Raw genomic sequence first — 19,161 nt, 5'->3', positions numbered from 1 at the left:
CAAGATCTTTGGATGGGGGAGGAATTGTCTTTTCAACAAATAGTGCTTGCCCAACTGAATATCCACATGCAAAAGAGAAAAGTTGGAGCCCTACCTCACACCATGTACAAAAATCAACTCTATGTGGATCAACAAGCCAATAAAAGAGCTGAAAGTATAAAATTCTTGAAGAAAACTTAGGGCATATATTTATGACCTTGGGTTAGGCGACAGTTTCTTAGATATGACGCCAGAAGCATAAGCAACCAAAGAAAAAATAGATCAATTGGACTTTATCAAACTTAACAATCTTTGTGCATCAGTGGGCACTATCAAGAGCAAAGACAAGAGAAAAGACAAGCCACATAATGTGAGAAAATATTTGCAAGATATATGTTCAGTAAAGGTCTAATGTCCAGATTGTATAAAGAAGTACTATAACTCAAAACAAAGAGAGAAATAATTCAACTAAAAACAACCAGAGGATTTCGAAAACATTTATCCAAAGAAATATAAATGGCCAATAAGCATAAAAAAAAATGTTCGACATCATTAATCATCGAGGCAATGCAAATCAAACTCACAGTCTCCTACTTCATACTCACTAGGATGGCAAAAAAAACAAACACAAACACAAAAAAAGGAAAAGAACAAGTATTGGTAAGGATGTGGAAAAATGGGAAACTTCAGACATTATTAGTAGGAATATAAAGTTGTGTAGACTCTGTGGAAAACTGTTCAGTAGTTCCTCAAAACTAAACGTAGAATTAGTATATGACTGAGTGATTCCACTCCCGTGTATATACCTGAAAAAACTGAAGACATATATTCGTACGGAAACTTGCATACGGATGTCCATAGCACCATTATTCCTAAGAGCCAAAAAGGTAGAAAGAGCCCAGTGTCCTTCACCTAGTGAACAGATGCATACAGGTGGTATATCCACACGGGGGAATATTACTCAGCTAGACGAAAGAATGTGTCTCTGATGTATACTACAACATGGATGAAACTTGAAGACATTATGCTATGTGAAAGAAGTTAGACCCAGAAGGCCACATCCCATATGATTCCAGAATGGGCAAATCCATAGAGATAGAGAGAGGTACATTCGTGGGTGCTAGGGGCTGGAGATGGGGATGGTAAGAAGTAACTGCTCGTAAGTATGAGATTTCTTTATTTTTTTAATTTTTTATTTATTTGACAGAGAGAGAGATCACAAGTAGGCAGACAGAGGGAGGGGAAAGCAGGCTCCCTGCCAAGCAGAGAGCCCGATGCAGGGCTCGATCCCGGGACCCTGAGATTGTGACCTGAGCTAAAGGCAGAGGGTTTAACCCACTGAGCCACCCAGGCGCCCCTCTTTTTTTTTTTAATGACATTATATTTTTAGAGAAACTTTAGATTCACAGAAAAATTGAGAGGAAGTCACAGAGAGTTCCTATATGGCGTCTGTCCCCACACAACGTACAGCCTCCCTGGTTACCAACATCCCCACCTGATGGTACATTTGATCCGGTGGACAAGCCTACATGGGTGCATCAGAATAAGATTTCTTTGGGGAGTGATGAAAATATTCTGGAATGTGAGAGTGGTGATAGATTCACAGCTCGGTCAATACACCAAGAACTACTGAATTGTACATGTTAAAAAGTGGAACTTCATAGTACATGAACTTCATCTCACTTGAGCTGTTAGTTTACACGATAGAGGGAACGTTATAAAAAACCTGGAGCAGGGGGACTCAGGATTCAATATGACGCATCTGACGGATTGGGGGTGGGGTGGGGAATGGATTCAACCATTGAAATCTGAGTAGGGGAGGGTTAGTAAAGACAAGTACTTGTTCTATCTTGTGATTTGCTGATGGTGATTCACCTTAGCTGGAGAGTTCAGCACCCACATACTTTTAATGTGGAGGGAATCAGGTCTTCCTTGGGATTCATGGAGTACATGTTCCTACCTTTGCTTTGCCTTAAACAGAACGCTGTTTTATACAAGAAAATGATCATTGAACAGTGGATTCTGTGGCTGTCCAGCACTGGACTGGGGACTTAGAAAGCAACAGTGTTTTAAGTAGTTTGCGGTGGCTGCCGCCCTCCCAAGGCACACGAGTGTTCATGTCACCCAGAGTCCTAGGGCTCCTGCAGTTGTTCCTTGAAAGGGAAATAAAAGGGCACCCACCCTGAGCTCCTTTCTCCCCAACAGTCCAGCAGCGAGGCTCGGTGGTAAATGTTTCCGCTGAATAAGTTCCACACCAGCTCTGGAAGCCTTTCTTCCTTGTGCCCATGCAATACCACACAGAGAGCGGTCCTTCAGTCCTCTGCACTGCATAGGGAAGCATGTCCCAGCCTCCCAAATGCCGCCGCTAGCTCTGGGAATCATTGACATTCAGCTCCCGGGCAGCAGTGAGCCTTCTGCAATGAGAATATTGTCTCTGTAACCATTCCCTCTTTGAATGCTGGTGGCCAGTTGTCAGGGGCAACAAGAATGGGCAGGAGGCATCTGCTGGTGACTGGGCTGGAGTGCATCCCTGAATTCCAGAAAAGGCTTTGAAGAGCAGAATTTCTTTCATGCTTCTGTTAAGATACAAATGTGGCTGAGCCTGGCCTAAGCCTTGGGCTCTGTTGGGCTTCGGTAGCTGGTATTTCATTTTACAGGTTGTGCTGCCCAGGGAGCGTGTGTGCTGGGGTTAGGATGATCAGCCGTGCCTGTTCAGTAGCAAAGGTCCTGCTGTTCCCTGCCACCATGGGCTTTTTGCCTCCGCCGTCCTGGGGTGCGGCGCTGGCTTTTGGCAATCAAAATTCAGTCAGGCGGGAGAGAATGTCAAATTGCCCAACCTGTCCCTGGTTCCAGAACTTTCTCAGATCCACAGACCTGCAGAGCATCTTTGAGTCCACCATCAGGATGTACCTGTTGGTCAAACATTAATGCTCCCCTCTCGGGGGCTGAGAGCATCTAGCTCCGTGTTGGGTGAAAGGTGAGAAAAAGAGATACAAATGCTCTTCCTAAGAGCTTAGTGTCTGGTGATGGATGTGAAAGAGGGCATGGGTTGCCTGGAGACCTGGGTGTTATAGGCGAACAATGCATGTTGGAACACTACGTCAAAATCTAATGACGTACTATATGGGGACTAATGTAACATAACAACAAAAAAAAATGAATAAGACAAGGAACGTGCATGAGGAGAATTTCACAGACATGTGAAGTGGAAATGAAAACAAATGAGAAGTCTAGGCAGGGCTTGGGTAAGGCCTGTTGGGTGGTGCCCATCACTGAGTCACTGACCTAAGGACTGTGAGCCCTACTAAGGGCAGTGGTGGCTTCCACTGGGTGAGGGATGCACAAAGTGCAGCCTTAAGGAGAGGAGAGTCCTAGTGATGATAACACCATGCAAATTTTTGTGCCATCCTGGGTGCCTTCCCACCTAGCTTTGCCTCCATTTTGGTAGACTTACTTAGAAAATATAGTAGGAGCTTTTTTAAAAAATTTAAATTTAGTTAATTAGCATATAGTGTAACATTAGTTTCAGAGGTGGAGGTCAGTGATTCATCAGTCTTCCATAACACCCAGTGCCCATCACATCACATGCCCTCCTTAATGCCCATCCCCCCAGCTGCCTCTCCTCCAGCAACCCTCAGCTTGTTTCCTATGATTAAGAGTCTCTTATCATTTGTCTCCCTCTCTGGTTTCATCTCACTTTAATTTTTTCCTCTCTTTCCTTATGATCCTCTGTCTTGTTTCTTAAATTCCACATAGGAGTTAGATCATGTGGTATTTGTCTTTCTCTGACTGATGTATTTGACTTAGCACAATACCCTCTAGTTCCATCCATGTCATTGCAAATGGCAAGATTTTTTTTTGATGGCTGAGTAGTATTCCATTATGCGCACGCATGTGCGCGTGTGTGTGTTTATCACATCTTCTTCATCCATTCATCTGTCGTTGGACATCTAGGCTCTTTCCACAGTTTGGCTATTGTATATTGGGGTGCACATGCCCATTTGGATCACTACATTTGTATCTTTGGGGTAAATACCCAGGAGTGCAATTGCTGGGTCATAGGGTAGCTCTATTTTCAACTTTTTGAGGAACCTCCATACTGTTTTCCAGAATGGCTGCACCAGCTTGCATTCCCACCAACAGCGTAGGAGGGTTCCCCTTTCTCCACATCCTCGCCAGCATCTGTCATTTCCTGACTTGTTAACTTTAGCCATTCTGACTGGTGTGAGGTGGTATCTCATTGTGGTTTTGTACTTCCCTGATGTCAAGTGATGTGAGCATTTTTTCATGCGTCTCTTGGCTAGTTGGATGCTTTCTTTGCAGAAATGTCTGTTCATGTCTTCTGCCCATTTCTTGATTGGATTATTCTTTGGATGTTGACTTTGACAAGTAGGAGGTACTTTTAATAAAATAATCTTTTTCAAGGACTGCCAGTTTCTAGTTTTATATTCTGGTTTGTTGAAACTCAAATCACGGTACCTGCTTTTTACTTGCCCAGAAAATCCATTTTGAACTCAACTGGGTCTAGCCTTTTGGTAGAAATATTCCCACATTCGTGTGGGTGCCCTTTCCAGCCCTGTTGGTACCCAGGATCTTGAAGGGCCTTATGGTAATCATTCTGAATGACAAGTACACTTTTCTGTAGTGCTGTCTAATTACCACCAGTTATGCACAATTTACATTTTAAAGATCAAATTAAAAGTGTTTAAGGCAATCTTCCTTCCGAAGGGACTAGCCAAATGAGAATGTATCCTTTTCAATTTTGTCATTCATTTCTCCCTTGCTAGTCTGTGCTCTTTTCGAAATTTCTCTTTGGCGCAATAGACTCAGAGTTACCTTTTTAAATTTTCAGATATTTAATATGTGCCTACATTAGGTCACACAGAGTCTGTGACTTTTGGGGCAGCTACAGTTCTTGCATTCTGACGAAAAGGACTATTGCCATTCTCCAGTGTCACAGTTAATGTCGTAGGAGCTGAAAAATCCAGCAAAGTCACATTTGCATTATAACAGCCCCAACGGTTGACCTTACGGATTTTCACATTAGAGAAGACGGACAACAGTTTCCAATGGAAAATGCCAGAACACTGTGAGGTGGTGTGTAACCGTAAAGCCTTGGACATTTGAAGGTCCCAGTGACAGTAGACTCTGGGCTGAGGCCATGTGGAGGTTATCGGAGTGTGAGACTCATGAGTCTTTTGGGTGGGAGGGAGCGTAAAGATTATTTTTATGGAGTTGAAATTTCATCCCTGGTTTAGGTCCAATGTCTGTAAGTGCTTTGCTAACTCTCAGCTTATCTTTTTTAAAATTTTCAATTGGACCCAATAGGCTTTACGGAGAGGGAGTGAAATCCAGCAAATTAGCTAGCACGGCTCATAAATTGGATTCTCCTCCAGGAGAGAGTAGGTACAAGCAAGTCAGACATTTAATCAAGTGTTTTGAATGTACACCAGACTCAAAATAAGACGAAATGGGTTTGTGTGGAAAAGAGCCATATTAAACTTATATTCGAGAGAATCCCTCCACTTCAGAGGTGTGACTGCTAGTTAACAAAGGAAGTTCTATAATAAAATTTCCTTTTTTTTTTAAGATTTATTTATTTATTTATTTGACAGACAGGGATCACAAGTAGGCAGAGAGGCAGGCAGAGAGAAGCAGGGGATGGGATGAGTGGGTGGGGAGCAGGCTCCCTGCTGAGCAGAGAGCCGGATGCTGGGCTCGATCCCAGGACCCTGAGATCATGACCTGAGCCGAAGGCAGAGGCTTTAACCCACTGAACCACCAGGCGCCCTTTCCATGATTTTTTTTTTAAAATAGACTATTTTGGGGGGGCAGTTTTTTTTTGTTGTTGTTGTTGTTTTTTTGGCAGTTGGATTCACAGCCAAACTGAGAGTCAGGTACAGAGTTTCCCCAGACACCCTCTGCCCCCAGGCACGCACAGCTTTCCCTACCTCTTGTCAGTCCCCTCCGGAGTGGCACGCTTTTACAATGGATGAACCTTCATTGGCCCGTCATTATCACTTGAAGTTCATAGTTTACATTAAGATGCCCTCTTGGTGGGGTGCTTGTGTGGCTCAGTCAGTTAAGCATCTCACTCTATTTCAAATCAGGTCTTGATCTCAGGGTTGTGAGATCGAGCCCTGTGTCAGGCTTCATGCTCAACATGGAGTCGGCTTAAGTTTTGCACTCTCCCTGCCTCTCCCTCCCCTCATTCTCATTCTCTCTTAAATAACAAATCTTTTAAAACTTTTTTTATTTTTTATTTTTTTATTATGTTAGTCGCCATACAGTACATCATTAGTTTTGATGCAGTGTTCCATGACTCATTGTTTGCGTGTAACACCCAGTGCTCCATCCAATCCGTGCCCTCCTTAATACCCAACACCAGGCTCACCCAACCCCCTATGACCCTCCCCTCCAAAACCCTCAGTTTGTTTCTCAGAGTCCACAGTCTGTCATGGTTCGTCTCCCCCTCCGATTTCCCCCAACTCCCTTCTCCTCTCCATCTCCCCATGTCCTCCGTGTTATTCCTTATGCTCCACAAGTAAGTGAAACCATTTGATAATTGACTCTCTCAGCTTGACTTACTTCACTCAGCATAATCTCCTCTAGTCCCGACCATGTTGATACAAAAGCTGGCTGTTCCTCCTTTCTGATGGCTGAGTAATATTCCATCGTATATACGGACCACATCTTAAAAAAACAAACAAACAAAAAGGTGCACTGCTGGTGTTTAGACTGCCACGGGCTTGGACAAACATGTGATGGCACGCATCCACCATCACAGTATTCTACACAAGAGCTCCGCTGCTCCAAGAACCCTCTCTGGTCTGTGTTCACCCCACTGGCCCCCATAACCCCTGGCAGTGGTGTTTTTACTGTCTCTGCTGTCGTGCCTTTTCCAGAATGTTATACAGTTGGAACCATACAATATGGAGACTTCTTTCATTTAAGCAATAGGCTTTTAAGTCTTTTCATGGCTTCACAGCTCATCTCTTTTCAGTGCTCAGTAGTATCCCGTGGTCTGCGTGGACCACAGTTTGTTTATGCGTCCACCCACCGAAGGACATTTTGGTTGCTTCCAGGTGTTGGCAATTATGAACAAAGCTGCTCTAAACATTCACACGAGGGTGTTTATGTAGACATAATTTTCAGTTTCTTTGGGTAAATACCAAAGAGTGTGTTTACTGAAATACATGCTACAAGTGTATTTTGTTTTGTAAGAGACTGCCCAGCTGTCTTCCAAACTGGCTGCCCCATTCTCCATCCCCATCAGCAATGAACGAGACTTCCTGTGGCTTCACATCTTCGCCAGAGTTTGGTGTTGGCAGTGTTCTGGGCATTGGCCATTGTCATAGGTGTGTAGTGATACATCATTATTTGAATCTCATCTTTGAAGAATTCTGGAACAATTGATTTTTGAGCATTTACTTAAAATACACAGATAATGTCGTATTGTTAGTGAATTTTCAAAGTGAACAGGCTCCTAAGTGAACAGGGACCCAGATCAAAACATGGAATTCAGCCAGCATCCCAGAAGCCTCCTCTCCTGCTTTCTCATCATTAATCTTCCCAAAGGTCCCCTAATTTCTAATATCATAGAACAATTTTGCATGCTTTTAGACTTTCTACATTTACAACATTAATACAATCATGTAGTATGTATTCTTTACAACTGGTTCTTTTGTTCAATATAATGTTTTTGAGATTTATTTTAGTATTTAAAGTTGTGCTGATGCCCAGTTTTTAATCTCTGTATAGTCTATACATCATCTGTGACAACTGAAAAGTAGCTTAACAATAATTTAATAACATGTGTATATAATAACAAGTAACATACACCTTACTGTTTTATGGTTTCTTGTAGAAATAGGTGATTTGGCTATGTCTCCCAAGCATTCTCTATGTTTTCTTCCTATATGAAACTCATCCCCCAAATCCGATCTCATCAGAGCTGATCTGCTGTTTATGACTATGACAAGTGTCCTTTCACAGGACACATCAGGGACTTGAATGGTCTCTGGTGTTGCTCACTTTCACTTGGACATCTGTAGTTGTGTTTCTAGATTGCTTTGTTCACACCACCTGCCAGCTGGCTGATTGGGTGAACAGTGGCTACTCTGGTCATGAAATAGAAACTTGTTTTTGCTGCCGTTGCTGCTGCTGCTCTTGTCATTGTTGTTTCTGATGAAGTTAATCTGTTAATGCTGAGGGAACTAAGTGCTTTGTATAAAGGGGTGGTGCAGATAGTATTTATGGTGACAGACCAGAATATGGGCACGATCGGGGAGGACAGGAAGCATTGGTGGACGGTTTTATGGAAGATGAGGAAGTTGGAAGACAGATGCAGGAGAGATGAAGGAGAGCCGAGAGGGCAGGTCACCACAGCCATCAGAATCCTAGAGCGCTCGCCAGACAGAAGGTACCTGGCCGGGGAGCCTCGGAGGGATGTAATGAATGTCAGGAGTCAAGGCTGGAGGGATGGGGTGGTGGCAGGTTGGGAGAGCGTGGAACGCCAGTCACTGGATTCGAGGTGGTCCTAGTCTAAGGGTTCCTATCCTTCGTAACAGTTTATAAGTTGTAACTGTTTGTAGAATCTGACAAAACTGTAAGTCATCCGATCATTGGAAAAGGGTACACACGTCCTCATAATCAGCGGGATTCACTTCAGGAGGCTCTCACACCTGGTCAGCCTGTCCATGGACCAGGTTAGGGACCAGCTTGAGCATTTATCCAAAACCCAGATGTTACAATAACACAGTACTTTAGTCTCCAACAGAATACCTAACTAAATACCCAACTAAAATCATTCAAACCATAAGTGTTACATTGTTTCATAAGAGAAGTCCAGGGGCATCTGGGTAGCTCAGTCGGTTAAGTGGGCCACTCTCGATTTCAGCTCAGGTCATGATCTCAGGGTTGTGAGAGCCCACGCTGGCTTTGTGCTCAGTGGGGAGTCTGCTTGAGGATTCTCTCTCTCTCTCTCTCCTTTTCTCCTCCCCGACTGTCTACATCTCTCTCAAATAAATTAAAAAAAAATCTCAAAAAAAAAGAGACCCTCTCTTTCCTTCTTCCTGCCCCTCCCCCTGCCTTTAAGGAAAAAAGAAAGAAAGAGAGGAAGAGAAGGAAGAAAAGAAAGAAAAAGAGAAGCCCAGCCATGGCTAGGCCCAGGATGGTTCAGTGGTTCAAAGATCTCTGCTGTTCTCGTCTGCGTGCTGGCAAAGTGGCTGCCCTGGCTCCACACATCACATTTCCTACCCTCACAGGAGTGAAGGGAAAATCACAGAACTTGCCTTGTCTAGTTCTGTCTTTTTTGGAGCCAGCCAGGAGAGAGCTTACTTGCCACAACTATATTATACGGCCTACTATATATATTATATAATAATACAAGAGCTGGAAGGGGGAGTTGAGAAAGTCAGTATTTGTGTCAGCCTCTGCAGACTTGGAAGTGTACAGTGGCTCTCAGGGAGGCAAGACCTCCTTTTTATGAAATAATTGATGAAGGCAGTCTTCATCGCTTGAACTTGAACAATGAGTTTGCACCATTCCTTAAACTGAAACATATGTGCAAGGAGGGAGTTCTGACGGATTCTCATAAAAGAGAGAATGAATTTACACAGCTGCTAACCTTATAGTTAGTTGCAAACTTCCAAAGTCCTGAGAAGTGGGTCCCTAGGAGAATCTTAACAGTCTCGACTTTGACTTTCCATCATTAGTTCTAGGATTGCAAGGTGCATCTTGCTTACTTATTGGATTCTTACACTAAAGATCCATTTATCTGAAGGATGGGGGTAGATGATCATTCGTGCCGGCTTCCGGAATCTAACCTAAGCAAATGTGCCTACATATTTATCCATAAAGGGCACTTTTCAAAGCATTGCCACATTTTGCATCCTATTTTTAAGGCATGGTTACATATAAACCATGAAAAGGATAAATCTTCTCCTGGCGCTCTGGTTTTCTTTAGTCGGTTGCCTGGTTGGGATGAAAGCCTCTTGGTCAAGTTCAAGTGGGTCTGGGGGGCCTCCAGGACCATCTGTTACAAGGAGCTGGCCAGTGTAGTCGCTGATATTTTAGGGAAGACTCTGGCCAGTCAGGAACCAAAGGCAGCCGTTAGGGAGTCTTAAGTCGAGTTACCAGGTCTGGGTCAGGAACACAGAGACAGATGGTCTGATAAGATCAGAGAAGTGGAGAGAAGTCGCCCACCATGAACCAGGTCAGAGCACCAAGGGGCGTTCGGTCTCACGCTGCAACGGTCCATGCTCTCTACGAGGCAGGACTCTTATCTTGAACCCTGCCGGAACAACCTTTATCACCGCGGCAAAAACAGCACGTGTAGGGACTTGCTCAGAGGGCTGTCGCCTGTTCCCCACATTCCTTTTGTGTGAGGTCTGAAAATGAGTGGAAACTGGGTTAAGAGATAATTTACCAAGCCTCGGATTTATTGATCTTTTTCTCCCTTCCTTTATCCTTACCCAGATTCTTTTTCATCTTTTTTAAAAATTCAGTAAATGTATGATTATCGTGTTTTCAGAGGATGCCTTCTAAGGTAGTGGGTTAGTGGGGGATGGAGAAAAGGTCTTGAGGGATCTGCTGGGTGAGAGGATGACTCCCCAGAGTTCCATGTTCTAATCCCTGGAACCTGGGAACGTGGCCTGGGAGTGTCACCAGGGAAGGTCACCTTATATGGCAAACAGGGGTTGTTGCGGAGATGGAATGAAGCATCCGAGATGGGGGGAGGGGTTCCTGCTTTATCCATGAGTCCTAAAGGCAACCACGTGTCTCTTTTTTTTTTTTAAAGATTTATTTATTTATTTATTTGACAGAGATCACAAGCAGGCAGAGAGGCAGGCGGAGAGAGAGAGAGGGAAGCGGGCTCCCCGCCGAGCAGAGAGCCCGATGCGGGGCTCGATCCCAGGACTCCGAGATCATGACCTGAGCCGAAGGCAGAGGCTTAACCCACTGAGCCCCCAGGCGCCCCAACCACGTGTCTCTTTATGAGAGGGAGGCAGAGAGGGATCTGACACAGGCAGAGGGGAGAAGGCAACGTGACCAGGGAGGCAGGGAGGGTCGTGACGTGGCCCCGAGGCAAGGTGCACCCAGGGCTGCCGCAGAGGCGAAGAGTTGCTCCCCTGCAGCCCCCCCTCTGCTATTTGGAGGCAGCACATGGGTGACGAATTGTGGCGGCTGCCGCGGGAAAGTAAGACAAAGGGAAATCAATGCCTTCGCCGGTCCTGCAGTGGCCGTAAGTTACAGGCAGGCGCTGTGGGCGGTAAGAGCGAGCGAGCGAGAGAGAGAGAGGTGTGCTGCGCTCTCGCCCCCCTGCCCCCCACCTGCTCACAGGAGAGGCCATCCCGGCCTCCCCACCCCTCTGGAGGAGGACTTGCAGCTTCATCATCATCTCTGCCACCGGAGAAGGAACTGCAGGGTGTTCCCATTAAGGTATCTGTTGGGGTGTTTTTAGAATCTGAAGAGGAAAGGATAGGCCCCATCCCCTGCCTTGACTTAATTTATTTTTATGATTTTACTTACATGCATGAGACAGATATAAATTCCACTTAAAATTCATAGAAAACAAACAGAAAGAGCCAAATCAAATGCAGATCAATCAACAGGGCCAATAAAATTCAAGTAAAAAAAAAAAATGTACATTTTGTGTCACAGGCGATGACGATTCCTGAAATGGAATCTCCCTTAAAATGGGCCTATGCTCCTTGCTGCTAGGATGTGGGCACTTGGGGCTTAACGAGCCACCCCAGCAGCCCCGATTTCTCTGTCGGGAGCACCACACACCTTTCTCCACGTAACAAACCGTGGTGTCAGCGGGGAAGGTCAAATTAGCTGACCGTGGTGTTGGGCCTCCTGAAGACACACACCAGCTCAGATGCTAGATTTGGGTGTGAGCTTGGGCTACGATCAGAACATGACTTTACTGATGATCTCCCAGGGAGTAGATATAAACAGAAAGAAAAGTAGTGAGAAAGCTATTAAATAAACCACCCCAATCCAAATGATAATAGTACTTTTCTTTTAGGCCACCAGTTCTACAACCCGTCTCTGCATTATCATTCATTGCCTCTCACTGATGCTGATGTTAGTTCTTCTGCTGTTTCTTCCCGGGATTCTTGTAGCGTGCTTATCTATCAATATTCACAGACTATTCCCGTCAAAGACTTCCTCCCGCTTCCTTTCTTCACTCTGTTATGAAACCTTTGATGTTATTTGGAAGTCCTTTAGAGATTTCTTTCATGACTTTAAGTGAAAATGTCTTTGTGTCTGTATTTCTGGGCCCTCCGACCTTATGTGCTGTGTCTTGACCCTCCCCGGCTAATCTGGGGAGCATCCCCCCCCCAGACGGCCCTACACCTCCCGTCCTTCCTCACAGCTTTGGATAATATTTGCAGCCTCTTTTCTCACTTGAATAAAATCTCCCACCAAATAATAACAAGTTGATTGAAAAATGGAAAACTCTCTTAAAACATTCACCATTTGTCTTGAGGCATTCGGGCCAGGCAGACTCTCATTTCTTCAAATCCATTAGTAGCTACGATCTAGTTTATTGCTACTTGGACCTTGACTCAAACCTGTTTTCTTAGCGGTCTTAATGGGTTATTTCTACTTGACATGAACACGTAACACCGTCCTTACTGAGAACAAAATGAATGCCGATGTAGAATGTGCTCATCAAACACAGGGGTAAGTTCAGAAAGGTTGCAGGATACCAGATCAATATGCAAATACTGTGTTTAATGGACCAGCAACAAAGAGTTGGAATTTGAAATTTTGAAAATACCAGTTGTGTTAGTGGGCTCGGGCGGGCATGATAAAATAGCCACACTGAGTGGTTAAACAACAGAAATGTATTTTCTCATCGTTCTCGAGTCTTTAAGCCCAAGATCAAGCGCCAGCAGGATTGGTTTCCAGCAAGACCTCTTTTTCTGGATTGCAGACGGCTTTTTCTTGCTGTTTCTTGCATCGCTTTTTTTCCTGCATGCACGGAGAGAGAGTATCTCTTCCTCTTACCTTACAAGGACACCGGTTCTGTTGGGATAGAGCCCCACTTTTATGATCCCGTCTAACTTTAATTACCTTCTTTAGGGCTCTATCTACAAGTATAGTTGCATTGAGGGTTGGGACTTCCCCATATCAACGGGAGAAGTGTGCAGTTCAGTCCACAACACCTGTCCTCAAGGTCACCGTTGGGGGGCACTATTCTGCCTACACAGTCTGAACCTCAGTCCTTAAAGGTTCACATGCATCCCACATACACCGTACATTCTCTCCGTCCTGGTCCCCACAAGTCCTAAGCTGTTGCAGCATTAACTCAGAGTCCAAAATTTCATCAGCTCAGAAGTCCCAAAAACCATCATCGAAGTCACCAGAAAGACTTGTAAGGCTCTGGGGGTGCTCCGTTTCATGACCTGTAAGCACGTTACCCAGCTTAAGTTCTATTGTTCCTGAGTTGTTGGCAGTGAAGCAGGACTGACTTTATTCTTCCATTATGACAAGTAAGAATCTACAGAGGACATACGAGTCTCATCTACAACAGAGAGCACTGATTGTACGTCTTTAAAACAACAGCAGCAGCAGCAGCAGCAGCAGCTCTAACGGGAAAGTATTGATTCCAGCATCCACACAGAGCACTCACGCCACTAACATGCTCCGAGAGAAGGGAAACGCTTCCTGTGTTTTCACAGTTTTTTCCTTGGACTCAATGGCTGTCTGTGTTAGGTTCATCAGTAATGGTCCAAGCACCTGTGATCTGAGCTTAAGCAAAAGCTGTATCACTGGAAGTCATGAATTAACGGTTCGGATTTTGCAAAATGGGCAGTTTCTGTGCTCCTGGCTGGCACAGTCTGTTGAGCGTCTGACTCTTGATTTAAATTCAGGTCATGATCTCAGGGTTGTGAGATCAAACCCATGCCAGGCTCTGTGCTTAGCATGGAGTCTGCTTGAGTTTCTGTCTCCTTCTTCCTCTGCCCTTCTTCCTCATGCTCTCTCTCTCTTCAATCAATCAATCTTTTAAAAAACCAGACAGTTTCTTTGATTTCCATACGTTCCTCTATTTGCATGGAAGCCAACAAGTATTGCCAGCATCTATAGAAACAACATACAAATATGTTCCCCGTGACTTACTCTAAACGCCAGAGTGTTTCTACTCTGAACCTGGGCTGGGATCTGCCTCGCTGTGAAGCTCGATCCCACCCGCACACCACATGGTGTCTCCTTGGAGTTTGAAAATCCTTCTTCTTGGCCCCAGCTCCATCACCCGCGGCGGGTGAACCACCGGCCGTGGGCCCCTGCTGTGTGTGCTCCTTGTCAATCTCAGAGGATAACTTTTTCTCATTACAGAAATGTGTCCATAAAAATGTTTTTTAAACCTTTTTCTTTATTTACATGATTTTTTTTTTTTAACCTGGAGAGCACAGTGTTCTATCGGGACCCTTATGAGCATTACGGGCGGGGTATCTTCAGTATTCTGGAATTAAATTAGCATCCCACTTTGGGGTTAGGTTGCACACAAGCTGATTCTGTGGGCAGGGCCAACGGCCGATTTCCCTGCGAATGGGGCTAATGCCACCTTGACAGACATCCCACCTGTCTTAGAGAAGCCCTGCACCCCCGCAGTAGCTCAGGCTTGCCTTCCTCCTCATTCTGATAGGATCGGACGTTGAAACTGTCTGCGTCCTCCAAGATGGCATGTCTGGAGTTGTCGCTTATGCCAGGTGCCAGCACAGGCAGAAGTGATCTGGGTAGGTTTCGTCGTTACTGAATGGGGCTTGTCGGGGGCTAACCTCCACCTGCAGGTACGGAAATCCTCAGGAGGTTATGCTTCACGTTAATCCGTCCTACGGTGGTGGGATTTATTTCTCACTGTAAAAATCTCCAGGGAACATTCCAGACCGTTCCCAGTCCCTGCGCTCCTTAATAACGTGACTGTGGAACAAGCATCCGGACGGGCGTGAGCAGTCTGCACCGTATCCCGACCTACTCGGAGAGAGCCGCCTCGCTCGGGACCCGGACGTGCCTCTGCACGCCCGTGAGCAGACCAGGGGTGCCGCGGTGACGAGCGCTCTGTGCTTATCCCGGTGCTGGGCTGAAGGGGACGCGACGTCGCGGTCGTCTCCCGATTACCTTCAGGATGGAAGCCAAACTGGGAAAGCCACTGGGCACTTCCTGTCTCTCCACGGGCGGGTTCCCTTCCGGTTCTGGTCGACTTCGGTTCAAGGTGACTTCCGGTTTAAGATGGCCCACGGAGCCCAGAAATCTTTCCCTTCTGATTTCAAGCACGTAGAAGTGAGAGAAAATAAAGAGGAAAAACATAGCTGCGCTCAAAAACAAGCCGGGGTCTTTTATCTATGTGGGACAGAATGGTGTCCATGAAAGAAGGGTCAGGTTGAAGCTTATAGCAACAAGTACAGCCAGACTCCTGCCAGCCTCCAGGAGCAGAGACGAGTCAGACCCAACAGCAAGGTCTAGGATCTTGGTGTCCATGAGGGACTAGGGACTGGACAGGTGCCCCCTGCCTTAAAATTGGGTTCATGTTCAGAGGATCTTGAGTCCCCATCACCACGTCAGGCAAAGGGCTCCAGACCAAATGGCAGCATGAGACCCAGCTTCCAAGTGCCCAGGACATTGCTCCCGGTCACACCAACAGGAGTCTCTCGTGACCCAGGACACGTGCAGGGAAGACGCTTACAACTAAGAGTCACAAGAACCTGCAGGAACTGTCCCCTAAAAATGAGAACACCAGCTTAGTACACATAAGCACTTAAATCCAAAGAAATATAAATCAGTAGGGAAAGCAGAAAATGACATTTTAGGTTTTAAAAAATTATCAATGTGATAACGGAGCTTATAGCTACAGGAGTAGATTATCTTGAAAAGGAGTTAATTAGGAGTTTTAGAAATTAAAATATAATTACTTGAAAATTTTAAATTCAGTAGCAGGATGAAAGAGCTATCTAGATAATGCTAAAAAATTGATAAAGTGGAAAATCAAACTGAAGAAATCATGCAAATGCCCCCAAAGATATAAAAATGTGGAAAACATGAAAGGAAAAGCCAGCCCTGTGGAGCTTGGACCCAGCAGGTCCGCTTGCTCCCTGGAAGGGGGGAGTCGAGTGCAGGACGAGCAGTACTGAAGGAGATCATTGCTGCTAATGTTCCTGAGATGGGGACTGACAGTGTTACTGGCTGGTAAGCATAATTTTTAAAGAAAAGTCACAAGTGGGCATTGTCATTTTTTTTCTTTTTTTAAAGCAGGCTCCACACCCAGCATGGAGCCCAACTCAGAGCTTGAACTCAGGACCCTGAGTTCAAGACCTGAGCTGAGATCGAGAGTCGGAATCTGCCCTGAGCCAGCCAGACACCCACAAGTGGATGTTTTTTAATGAAATTCCAGAACATCCGATGTAATGAGAGGCTCTTCCTTCATCTCTGGACCTTTCCCACTCACACTTTCTCCCACCCCAACACCGACACTCACAATTTCCTGAGAATGCTGTGTCTGCTGACGCCTTCCTGTTCTTGCATTCCTTCTAGCTGGAATGTTCTTCTTGTATCTCTTTTACCTTGGCTAGCAGGACCTTTCCTCGGGGAGTTCTTTCCACGATTCCCTCACTTCTTTCTTCCCAGTCACTGCCCGCTCTGCCGCTCTCAGTCCGGACGGACGCTGTTGCAACACAATCATGCTTTCCATTTGGCTCCCCCACTCCCTGAGCTCAAGAGTCTTCAGCTGGATTCTCAGGGCCCAGCAGGGTTCCCGGAGCACAACGGTCATGCATGCTTGTCACCACCTCAAAGGATTTGTGAAATGCATCGAAGTACAAATCAGTGATTTCGTTAGATAGCAATTTAATATGGGAACAAGTCACCGAGGCCCAGAGAGGCCAATGTGAGCATCTTGAGGAAACAGCTGATTATTGACAGTCAAGTGTCCTGGCTTGAAGACAGCTCTTTACAGCATATATCATAATGCCTCCACCACAAACTGTATTTGAAAGTCATGTGTTTTTTTAAAATGGTTTTAAAAAACAATGTAATAGTTTTATTTTAAAGACATTTTTACATTACCAGAACAGTTGTTTGTAAAGAGATTTTCAGAAAGTAAATAAATTACCTTTTTCATCTTTTACCCAAAGTTTGTTTAAATGGCAGGCTTACACTCTTTTCTCATTACATGCATGGATACCTCAGGAAGTGAGCTAGAATCTTGCTTGAATAGTGAAGTTTACTCAGATAAAATTTACGTTTTAATAGAACTATTTATTTTCTGATCTTATGCTGAGGAGTGCTCAGAAATGTTTATACTCTGTTCTTGTTTTATTTTATTTATCTTATTTTTTATTGAAATATATTTGACACATGCCATTGGGTAAGTTTGAATGTGCAACATGCTGATTTCATATATTTATATATATCAGGATGATTGCTTTTGGGGGGTTAGCTAATGCCTTTATTGGGTCACATAATTCTCATTTCTTTTTTTTAGTGGGAATAATTAAGATCTAATCTCTTAGTGAATTTGACATTTATAATACAGCATTGTTGTCTGTGATCGTTATATTGTGCATTCGATCTCTAGGACTTATTTTTCAACTAGTTGCCAATAGATTTCTTAATTACTCGATCACAGTATAACTGCACTACATCAATGTCTAGTTATCTTTCAAATGTTCATTTACTGTGTGTTTTCCACACTGACACGCAACATGTCTGAAGCTCTGTGTGCATTTTCCTGGGGATGGAAAGCTGCAGGTGGAAAGGTCCTATGGGGGAATTGGTTTGGCTTGACAGATTTTGTGTAGCACCTGGGAGAGCCCCCCCACAGTCAGGTCTAACCAGAAGGTCACTTTGAAAGGTATCACTCTGTAATTTTCAAAAGACTTTTCCACACATTAATCCTTTTTGATATTCAAGAAATCAGTCGATGCACACGGTAACACGTGACCCTTCTGACAACTTCAATAGTCGATAACATCCAGAGGGGCCAAAAGAAAGAAACCATATGGGAGATGTAATAAAATCTGTGCACGGGAATCCTACAAGGAGCTCCCAGAGTGCTTATTTATGTTATCGCGCCATCCAGCAAAAATGCTCGTTGTCTTCCCCACCTGCCATAGATTTTGAAACAGAAAATTAAAAGAGACAAAGGGTCCTGTGGAGGGCAAGTTCTCTGACAGACCAAGAACTGGAAGCTGGCTCCACAGGCAGACACTGAAAGGAGCAACAGGCATAACGACCAAACATCAAAATGTAAAAACAACACGGATCTGAAATCCCGTCATGTAGGCTGCACACAGACCTACACACCTTAATTAGCACCGAGGAGAGCCCCGCCCAGCAGCCCAGCACAGAGCTGATGAAATGAGGACCCCGAGTCTTCAAGAGAGGTGCCCTGACAGCTACCATCTTCTGTTCTAGAAGGACGACGTGCGTCAGAAATAGTGAATAATGTTATCGGTATATAGCAAAAGTGAGAGCCGTCTGACGTACCACCCTTGCATGTTTACTCTGTTAGCTAAAACCCCAGAAGCTTCCACCTTGGGAAATAGAACAGACATGGTCAGGTTTCTACAGGCTCACCCCCGGTGCCATTAACTAAACATCTCCTCTTCGGATGGATGTGAGAATGGTACCTTCGAGGCTCACCCCAGGTGCTTTCTCCCAGGGGGGCTGATGGAGATGATGCCAGGTGAGAACCTGGTCGTTGGCACACAGACACGTGAGGTGTGATTCTATTTGAACAGGAACTGATTCCCAGCCTAGAGACAGCTAGGGACAAGTGAGGCATATGGAGAGTCAGTACCTACGGGACCGTCACTCACCGTTCCATCCCCAGTATCCAACGTGCTGCTGAGAGTTGGCCTCTGGACTAGATGCGCCATGAGTGATTGACTACATCACACCACGGGGATCCAGTCTGGACATCCACTGTATTTGCTTTCTTGCCCATTTCCACCTTGTTGTTCATAAATCAGTCTTGAAATGTTTACTTCTGTTCCGAAGAAATACACTCACGTATGTGTTCAAGTAGAGGGGGAGAACGGATACCATTTTACTGCGCCATGATCCCCTCACCACAGTTTTTGATATTTTAATTGAAAGCAAAAATCAAGGCTTTTGTTCAGCCTTATGTTATGTAGAGGAAGTGTGTACTTCACCATGGGTACCATTTCT

At 45.0% G+C, this 19,161-nt stretch overlaps 1 protein-coding gene across 1 annotated transcript in view; it reads left to right on the top strand.

Moving 5' to 3' along the window:
- Positions 1 to 19,161, top strand: part of DPP6 (dipeptidyl peptidase like 6) — a 646,419-nt gene that overhangs the window by 325,793 nt on the left and 301,465 nt on the right.

The sequence above is a fragment of the Lontra canadensis genome, unplaced genomic scaffold (assembly GCF_010015895.1).
Source record: "Lontra canadensis isolate GAN:19392208 unplaced genomic scaffold, GSC_riverotter_1.0 scaffold111, whole genome shotgun sequence".
Taxonomy (NCBI): Eukaryota; Metazoa; Chordata; class Mammalia; order Carnivora; family Mustelidae; genus Lontra; species Lontra canadensis.
This window is presented reverse-complemented; position numbering and strand designations above follow the sequence as displayed.